Below are 10,234 nucleotides of genomic sequence, written 5' to 3' on the forward strand. Positions count from 1 at the left end.
CTTTACTTATACTGTACAAAAAATATAAAAAACTACATGCAACAACTTCAACGATTTTATTGAGTTACAGTTCATAGAAGGAAATCAGTCAATTGAAAAAAAATCATTAGGCCCTTATCTATGGATTTCACATGACTGGGGAGCCAGGTCCAGCCAATCAGAATGCGTTTTTCCCCACCAAGGAGGCTTTATTACAGACAGAAATACTCCTCAGTACCCCGCCTCCCCCTCATCAGACGATCCCGCAGGTGAAGAAGCCGGATGTGGAGGTCCTGGGCTGGCGTGGTTACACGTGGCCAGCGGTTGTGAGGCCGGTTGGATGTACTGACAAATTCTCTAAAACAATGTTGGAGGCGGCTTATGGTAGAAAAATATCCTTTAAAATCTCTGGCAACAGCTCTGTTGGACATTCCTGCAGTCAGCATGCCAATTGCATGCTCCCTCAAAACTTGAGACAGCACATTTTAGAGTGGCCTTTTATTGTCCCCAGCATAAGATGCACCTGTGTAATGATCATACTGTTTAATCTTGATATGCCATGCCTGTCAAGTGGATGGATTATCTTGGCGAAGGAGAAATGCTCACTAACAGGGATGTAAAGAAATTTGTGCACAACATTTTAGAGAAATAAGCTTTTTGTGCATATGGAAAATGTCTGGGATCTTTTATTTCAGCTCATGAAACAAACACTTTACATGTTGCGTTTATATTTTTGTTCAGTATAGCTTGCCAATCTGTTACTATACAGTACGACCAGGGATAAAACATTTTAAGGCTATTTATTAATTTAAAAAGGTGCAATATGCAGAAATCACTCCGCCATTTCCTGGTTGCTAAAATTCTAATAGTTTGCCTAATTTCAGTTTGTGACAAAACAAGCAATATATAATGTAGAGAAGCATTGTACCATCTAAACCACTGTGAAATATATTTTTAACAACCAACAATATTGCATTTTCAGCTGGTGTACAAAACCGAAAGTAGAAGACGCAAAAACAAAACTTAAGAACAGGAAGCATAGAAATTGCGCAAATATAACATATCTACAGCTTCTAAGACTTGCCTTCAATGAAAATGACGGATCTATAAATTACATTTATGTTATTTTGGTCGGGTCGCCCAAAAAGTTACATACTGCAGCTTCAAGGCTATTTACCAAGGCTCTGGTTTACACAAGACCATGGTTCTGCCAAAACTGCCACAATGTGGTCTTCCCAATGTGGGCATGCCTCTAAGGCGGAGCCAAATTCAGAGGAGCCAATAGTGGCAGTTTTGGCAGATTTTAATTCTGTTGTTGAGGTCTGTAAACAGGAAGTTGCCTCACTGTGTACAATGATGTCATAATGCTTAGTCCACCTTTTAACAAAGTGACCTGTAAATGTAGTGGTACAGAATGGACATCAGAGATAGAGGGGATCCGTCCTGATGCTCTCTTATTGTCTATAAAAAGGTTCTCCATGTTTTTCCTGTTGACGTTGCCGGTCACCCGCCCATGGGTCTTCCTCAGGGGAAGCTCTGAATGGCTGTCCAGGGAGAACATCCTGAGGCCATGTGGTCACTGTGCCAGGGGTCACTGCCTAATGGCAGAGACCAGCTGGGACAATGCAACAGCATGAACATCCCTTCACTTCGCAATGTTCCCCTTCCATTATTGAAATGAGCTACTGAGCTAGCTATCTGTCTTGCTCCTACATCTTACAAAATATTTGGCTTCAAATCGATATCAAATTGGTTGTAATGTGATATTCTAGTTTCTGAGGATGTAGCGTCGGAGAAACATTGCTACATTCCAAGTGACTTTGATACATTTGATACAGAGTTGGCATTGTCTTGCAAAACCTCCCTTTTCTCTGACTCATGTGCTCAGTTGGTTGACGTCACATTTACAGTAATTGCCCGGGAGGATACGTTTAATTGTGCTTTCCAGGAAGATATTCACCAGCCAAAAACGTGCTTTAGGAAATGACCAAGACGTTATCTTTCACCTGCTTTGAATAGCCAGAAGTGATCACGATAGGTGCAATGCAAATACAAAAATCACTGGATACGAGTAGCAGTACAGCTCACACTCATCACAGTTCAACCACCGACGTACAGTCCATTGTTGATCAAAGCTCCTGAAGTAGGCTAAACCCTGAGAAAAAAAATAGATCTTCACTCTGCACAAACATTACTGTTTTAGACTATTCAAATTAAGATCAGCTATGAAACGTACAAAGTGCAATTTTGGCCCACAATGCAATAGTCCTGTACTTCCACATTGCTACTTTCATCAATAGATCTTCACTGTTGAAGTTGAGTAGATATTCAGGTTCTCAAAAAGGGCATGTTCGCTTCCCCTCGCTTTGAGCAGCCAGCGTTTGAAACACACATTTCCTGTTCTGGTATATTCCACAGTTGATTCAAATGGCCGTTGTGAGTGAGATCATTATTTTTGCCTTGAGTCAATCTTTTTTTTCAAAGTTATACACTATCTGAACTTGCAGAGTAACAGCCAGGGCCAGCTTTGACTGTGCCTTTTAATGTTGAGATATGGCTGGATAGATTTCATACATTTTCTTTAACAGTCTGCAAACTTTCCAAAGGACAGGTTTGTGTTTTCTGCAAAAGATGATTGGGAGTAACATTGTCTCAGTGGAGTCTTTTGCCAAAACGGCAGGTGAGCCTTTAAATGATAAAAAGGGGAAATTAATTGCAAAACCAAAACATACCAGATCATCTCTTTGCTCTCGTTCCCATACCGCTTCTCTTTCTGTTCCTGTATTGCCTTCTTCATCTCTCCGCTTTTCTTATTTGGTCTCTGAGATGACCAAGAACACTTCCTTAAGGTGTGGGCCAACATGGCAACTTCAAAAGATTACTGGCCTAAATATAACGTTTAACTGCAAGCCCCATGCTGCTTAGGAGTCTAGACATCTACCGTTATATATACGCTCAGTGGTAACATGCCTATTTAAACCAAGGGAGCCTGTCCATTTGTACGCGGCGTAAAAAAATTAAATGGTTTATTTTATAGTGATGAGGGAAAACATCGATACAGTTACATATCGCAATATTATTTTTGGACAATATCATATTGATATTTGACTCCAAGTATCGATTTTTTTAAATAAAATGTTTTGCTACTGAGGTAGCGTTGGCAAGCGCTAGTTGGCTGTACCTGGGACAAAACTCCAATATTTTTCAGCCTATAGCTTGTTCTCAATCTTCTTTTAAAATAGTTTTCAGCACTAATTTCCCTGACTGACCAAAGCTAGTTCTCATGCTGTCTCTAGTCTCTCTGCAGCAGACATGTAGTGAGCAATAAGTTTGGAACATCAAATCGCAATAAAATCCCAGGATTGAATCATATACATATAGAATTGTGACAATTGCAATACATATCGTATCGGCACCTAAGTATCGTGATAATATCATATTGTGAGGTCCCTGGCAATTCCCAGACCAATTATTTTACATTTAAAATTCTAGTCATTCCAAAATATTGAATATGGTTATCAGTGACCCTTCCAAAAAAATGTGGTGAATGACACCTCCTCCTACACCGACTTTGACACCCGAAATACAGTTCAATAGCTGTGTGTACAGACAACGTCCCACAAAAAGGAACCGACGGCAGAGGGAAAAAAACTGTAAGAACGTAGTTGATAGCGTGGCTGGTTAACACCATTTTAGACTGACGGTCTATCAGATGTTAAAAACAAGTGGTCGAAATGGAACAAAGGACAGATGATCTAGACTTAAATTAGACATCTGTAAGGCTGAAAACCAGTACAAAATGTTGCCGTCTAGGAAAAGTGTCCATTGCAACATTTCTTCTTGGAGTTGCCATACGAGAGAATGCAGCCCTTCAGTTTGTTTGGGCAGTGTCAAAACATTTAGACAGAAAAACACATTGTTGAGAAAATGCATACTCGCAAGGGTCAATGGGATTACTCACCTGTACAAACGACTCAACAAAAGAACCATTCAGTCACATGCTGCCGTGTCAAATGGGTGCTTCGAGCACATCTTGGAGGGAAAACGTGTTTGTGACCTTAGCAGTTTTAACTTAAGACAAAACAGTTATAAATGTTGTACCAACAGAAATAGAAGTATGTTGCGCCACCACCAGGGCTGTTCTACCATTTTAACTGCCATTTCTACAGCAAAATAAATACCACAATATTTTAGCTGGCAAGTACCCTTACGCATTATCTTACCGCAGTGGAACCCTTGAGTGATTCCAACAGCTAGGCCTAGTCCAGAGCCATGTCTCTCCCTTGGGAAGTTAGTTATGTTTCCTGTCCATAGGGTTAAAGATATTTCTGCAGTAGGAGCCCATTGCTATATAATGGCCCTAAAAATAACTACATTACACATCCATAAGTTTAACATAAAACATGTAGTATATGTTTGAGTGAATAACTGCAGGGCATTGGGTTTGACGCGAGAATCATAAATGACTTAACTGCTTAAGAATGTGTTGTTAGGCCCTTATATAGGTCCTTGTAGGTGCTCAGAGACATTTGTTGTTTGTATGAGTAGGTCTCTGTAGAGGAGTAGCCTGGTCCCAGATATGTTGACAGACCAGAGTAGCCTGGTCCCAGATATGTTGACAGACCAGAGTAGCCTGGTCCCAGATATGTTGACAGACCAGAGTAGCCTGGTCCCAGATATGTTGACAGACCAGAGAAGCCTGGTCCCCAGATATGTTGAGAGACCAGAGAAGCCTGGTCCCAGATATGTTGACAGACCAGAGTAGCCTGGTCCCAGATATGTTGACAGACCAGAGTAGCCTGGTCCCAGATATGTTGAGAGACCAGAGTAGCCTGGTCCCAGATATGTTGACAGACCAGAGTAGCCTGGTCCCAGATATGTTGAGAGACCAGAGAAGCCTGGTCCCAGATATGTTGACAGACCAGAGAAGCCTGGTCCCAGATATGTTGAGAGACCAGAGTAGCCTGGTCCCAGATATGTTGACAGACCAGAGTAGCCTGGTCCCAGATATGTTGAGAGACCAGAGTAGCCTGGTCCCAGATATGTTGACAGACCAGAGTAGCCTGGTCCCAGATATGTTGAGAGACCAGAGTAGCCTGGTCCCAGATATGTTGAGAGACCAGAGTAGCCTGGTCCCAGATATGTTGAGAGACCAGAGTAGCCTGGTCCCAGATATGTTGAGAGACCAGAGTAGCCTGGTCCCAGATATGTTGACAGACCAGAGTAGCCTGGTCCCAGATATGTTGAGAGACCAGAGTAGCCTGGTCCCAGATATGTTGAGAGACCAGAGTAGCTGGGCTCAGATATGTTGACAGACCAGAGTAGCTGGGCTCAGATGTTAGTGCTTTATAGCCAACATCTATGGTCACTTGTTTATAAACCGATCTGGGACCAGGCTAGATCCAGAGGCGGAGCAGGGGCACCTCCCACAGCGCACCTCTCTGATGTAGTGTGAAGGTGCCCCTAGACGCTGATCTTGGGCCAGTTTAGCATTTTCCCCACTAATGCTTAAGGTCAGGATTGGGGAAGGGGAAGCTGATCCTAGATCTGTACCTAGGGGAAACTTCACCCCGTACCCACCTCTCTCCTGCTGAGGAATCAGCAGGATTCTCCTGCAGCACCCACGCACCCCGAGGACAAAGGAGGCCTTCATTCCCCCAGAGCCCACTACAATACCACACAGTTGTGGCCCTCAATAGCAACCTTGTTACCCAGGGGAGAGTCTGCGGCACATGCTGCTCCTAGCCTTGCCTTTGTCTGATGCAGAGCTGGCTACAGCCGTCGGCAGCATCACACATTGCCATTCACACTTTAATGGAGTGGCAATGGAGGCCATTGAGTGGCTTTCCCTTTCAAAGCCTACATGATGTTGAAAGGAAACAGTGTAGCTGGTTTACAATTTCTGGGGCAGAAAGTAGAGCACACATTTTGGACATAGCCCATTTCCGGCTTCTGTAACACCTGGACCTAAATGCACTGACTGAGACACTTGCAACAGTGGCTCTATAATACCAAAATGTATGTGCATGTGCAATACATTGCTTCATTGTTCTCACGTGTGATCTCTTATGAATAGCTTTAGACAAACTAAGCCATGTCAAGATTCAAACCAGGAATGGATCAGCAGACACCAGTGACATAATTCATGATGAACACGCACAGTGCACGCCATAGAAATAGAATGACTAGAAAGTGCACTTCTAGTTTAAAATGCACCCAGACTAACTTCTGATACTGACAACAGCTTGCTTTACATGGGTAAAATAGACCTGGAAATAAAGCAAACATGCTGTTGGGCTGAATCACTCAACTCCTCATTGACGCTCACTTGGCGGGTCGGTTTATCCCCTCAAAGTGTTCAATAGATACATGAGTCCTGTTTGGCATCCTGTCTTTAATAAAGGCTTTGGTTGGCTTCTAGGTCACAGAAAAACAAAATATCTCATCTGATGCTGAAATGACTAGTGGCTTTGTTGGCTTGGTTGGATTTTCCATCTGAGAAATCAAACAATATAAAATAGCCTAACATTAGTATTATGGATGGACCATTTCCAGCTATGAGGGTTAGACTACAACATCCACTTGTTTTCTCAGTTATAAACACTTTCTTGTGAACGTTATGAAATAACCAGATAAGTACAAACATGACAGATGACATTTTGTGAGAACTTCTTACCCTCCCTGTTGCTCAACAATGACTGTTTATTTCAATAGCCTAAAAACGAGGCACACATTCAAAAAACAGAATTGAAATTCCCAATACAAGCACAGAGACATGATTGAACTGAATGCTTTCTCAACCACCGATTAAAAGAGTAACAGAGAGCGAAACAGTCGAGAGCCTCAGGCAAAACCAAGCTTCTGACACTATCAGAGTCACACGAGACCGACAACAGGCCTAGACCAGCCTCAAATAAATTATAATGATTGCTGTGTCATGAGCAATTTCTCAAATGGCACCCGTCCCGCTGCCCGCCGAACTGTCACGCCACTGTGACGAGGGACTGTGCGCTGCTCAAGGACAGTGGTTGTTGGCTTTTATCATTTTATAATGTGTGGACTTCCCTTCATTCTTTTCTCGTTGAAACAATAACTGTGAAATGTTTCATCTAATTTAATGTACTAGTTGACAATTTGTAGAACTCGGCATAGCACAAGTCCCACAATAAGATACATTGTATTAAAATCACGTTATAGTGTCGATAAGCATTGCATAAAAACACAGAAAGCTGTTTATATATAAATAAATAAATAAAAAGAGTAGACTGTACGAACCTAAAACTAATGCCAGAGAAATCTAGAAGGCACATGTTGATCTCCATGTAGCAAGCATGTAGAAGCACTGTTCTGTTTTGGAGTTCAATGTGTGTCTTACTGCCTACCCAGGGAACATTTACATGTAGCAACGCGAAACATGCCCTGCAGCATTACCTGAAAACTGCCGAGTCTAGCTAGGCCCTGAGTCTAGCTAGGCCCTGAGTCTAGCTAGGCCCTGAGTCTAGCTAGGCCCTATCAAATCCCTCACCTGCAAGCATATATCAATCCCATTGCAAGCTATTCATTGGCCCCATTTCTCCTGAGGCGCATGTGCAGCATGTGTCCCCCCCAGCTCCATAGTTTGTTCTGTCACACGGAAATGGTGACACCACACCCCATCTTGGTGTTGGAATTCACACCCAGAGGCTGCATGTTTTCTCTAGCTTGTTTGACAACTGCAGAACACACACACACACACACACACACACACAAGGCCTTGAAGATTATTGAAGAAGTTATGGCAATCCGAACTACAACAATGGAAAAAGATTAATCAACCAAAACTAGAACACTGAAAACGTATTTGAAATGTGAATCTGTGTGAGGTAGGCTTCTCTATAGACAAAGCAAGGGTGCAAAAGGCATTGGGTTATGCAATGACTGCAGTGAACTACATGTACATTTGCTTATTATTTGAAGCCAAATAGACAAACGTTCATACAGGTTGGCTCCCATATTCTGGCTTCATGTAACGTTTTAAGAACCACCAGTCAAATTAGGTAAACTATTTTCAGACAGCAACCCAACTCGGTCTGGCTGGCCAGAATATGAATATAGTGGTGGTGGTGATGACAGTGGCTGAGCCAACCAACAGTGAGAATGATACGAATTAACACACCTTAATGTAGTCTAGAGACTTAGGACGTGACACGGCTACATTTTGCTATGATTGTAGGCTAACCCAGTTGTATGGTTGTAGGGCAAATTCACTGCATACCAAAATGTACAGCGTGCCATGTGTTTAATGAATACAAATTCATTTTATTTTTGAATTTTTTTTAAGAGCCATTGGCCAAGGCCAAGAACTGATCTGTAATGCATGTATTCATGCCTTGAGGCACTATGCACAGTTTCGCTTCCGTATTAAAACACTTCTCTAGTTACAAAGCTCCGGAAATCGAAGTACAATGTTTAGTTTACGTATTGTTACATTGTCGTTTCAATGTCATTTTTAGAGATAAGCTAGGGCTAGGCTACTCCCCGCAAATAGTTGTCAAGAGGAAGAGCATTCGGCCCTCAAACTATTCGGAAGGCATAACTCGGTGAAGTTTAGAGAATGGAGGAGTTGAAAACTTCAAAATCGGACTTCACATCACGCGCAGTCAGGGCATAGTTCTGAACTAAACACATAAGTTGTAACTCGACTCACCTCTTAGTTCCAATTCCCACGAAGATTCACCGCTTTCAAAAGGTGAAATATCAAAATTAAATCCCTTTCTCCAGCAGAAATTATGTTCTAAATGCTGGTAAATGTCAGATAGAGATTTTTCAACTCCCTCCCTATTCCCGTTCTTTAGAGGCTGTGGTACAAACTCCACCCTTCAGCGACACTATGATGCAGGCATGGGCGGTGTATCAGGGGGACTCAGAACTTGTGGATTTTGTGTAAATCAACGTCAACTTTCCTATTACAGCGCAACGTCACTGAATTATTCGTGAATGACACATCTAGCCTAACAAACCCTATATTAAAAAGTCGACTACTTACCAAATGTAGAGATTAGGTTACATCCGTCACCTCACCCGCAAATAGATCAACTTCAAAGTAGCCTACTGTTTTATGGTAGTATAGCCAGCAATTAATATAACCTATTTGACATAATTTGAAAGGAAATCATAACAATAGGCAAATTGAAAATCGGCCACTGATAAAAGGTTCCCCTAGCACACTATTTTTGTGTTCCCAAACTTGTTTTTATGGGTCCTCTCCATCAGGTCTGAAACACAATTGGTCAGCAAGGAATGTCATTTTGCGTCTGCTCTAGAAAACCGCAGAAATGCTGCCACCATCTGGTAGAACTGCGTCTACAGGTGTACAGGTCTGTCTAAAATGGTGGAAAAGTTGTGCAACAAATCAACTCAAATTGTATTTGTGACATGCTTCGTAAACAACAAGTGCAGAAACTAACAGTAAAATGCTTACTTTACGGGTCATTTCCAGGAATGCAGAGTTCATAAAAAGATGCAATTTTTTTTATATATATATTGACATGAGGAATAAATAAACAGTGAATAATAATAACGAGCAAAAAACAGGTAATAACATGGCTATATACAGGGAGTACCAGGTAATAACATGGCTATATACAGGGAGTACCAGGTAATAACATGGCTATATACAGGGAGTACCAGGTAATAACATGGCTATATACAGGGAGTACCAGGTAATAACATGGCTATATACAGGGAGTGCCAGGTAATAACATGGCTATATACAGGGAGTACCAGGTAATAACATGGCTATATACAGGGAGTACCAGGTAATAGCATGGCTATATGCAGGGAGTACCAGGTAATAACATGGCTATATACAGGGAGTACCAGGTAATAACATGGCTATATACAGGAAGTACCAGGTAATAACATGGCTATATACAGGGAGTACCAGGTAATAACATGGCTATATACAGGGAGTACCAGGTAATAACATGGCTATATACAGGGAGTACCAGGTAATAACATGGCTATATACAGGGAGTACCAGGTAATAACATGGCTATATACAGGGAGTACCAGGTAATAGCATGGCTATATACAGGGAGTACCAGGTAATAACATGGCTATATACAGGGAGTACCAGGTAATAACATGGCTATATACAGGGAGTACCAGGTAGTAACATGGCTATATACAGGGAGTACCAGTACGGTGTCGATGTGCAGGGGTACGAGGTAATTGAGGTAGCTATGTACATATAGGTAGGGGTAAACTGACTAGG

General features: G+C 42.0%; 1 protein-coding gene across 4 annotated transcripts in view; it reads right to left on the reverse strand.

Annotated features, from left to right (window-relative positions):
• tln1 (talin 1) overlaps positions 1–8,824 on the reverse strand; it is a 164,483-nt gene extending 155,659 nt beyond the window's left edge. For all 4 annotated transcript variants that reach the window (XM_041897415.2, XM_041897414.2, XM_041897413.2 and 1 more), the window contains exon 1: positions 8,666–8,824. The gene's annotated coding sequence lies outside the window, so the exon portion shown is untranslated. The remainder of the gene's footprint in view (positions 1–8,665) is intronic.
• Between the last annotated feature and the right edge of the window lie 1,410 nt (positions 8,825–10,234).

This window comes from Coregonus clupeaformis, chromosome 15, assembly GCF_020615455.1.
Source record: "Coregonus clupeaformis isolate EN_2021a chromosome 15, ASM2061545v1, whole genome shotgun sequence".
Classification (NCBI taxonomy): Eukaryota; Metazoa; Chordata; class Actinopteri; order Salmoniformes; family Salmonidae; genus Coregonus; species Coregonus clupeaformis.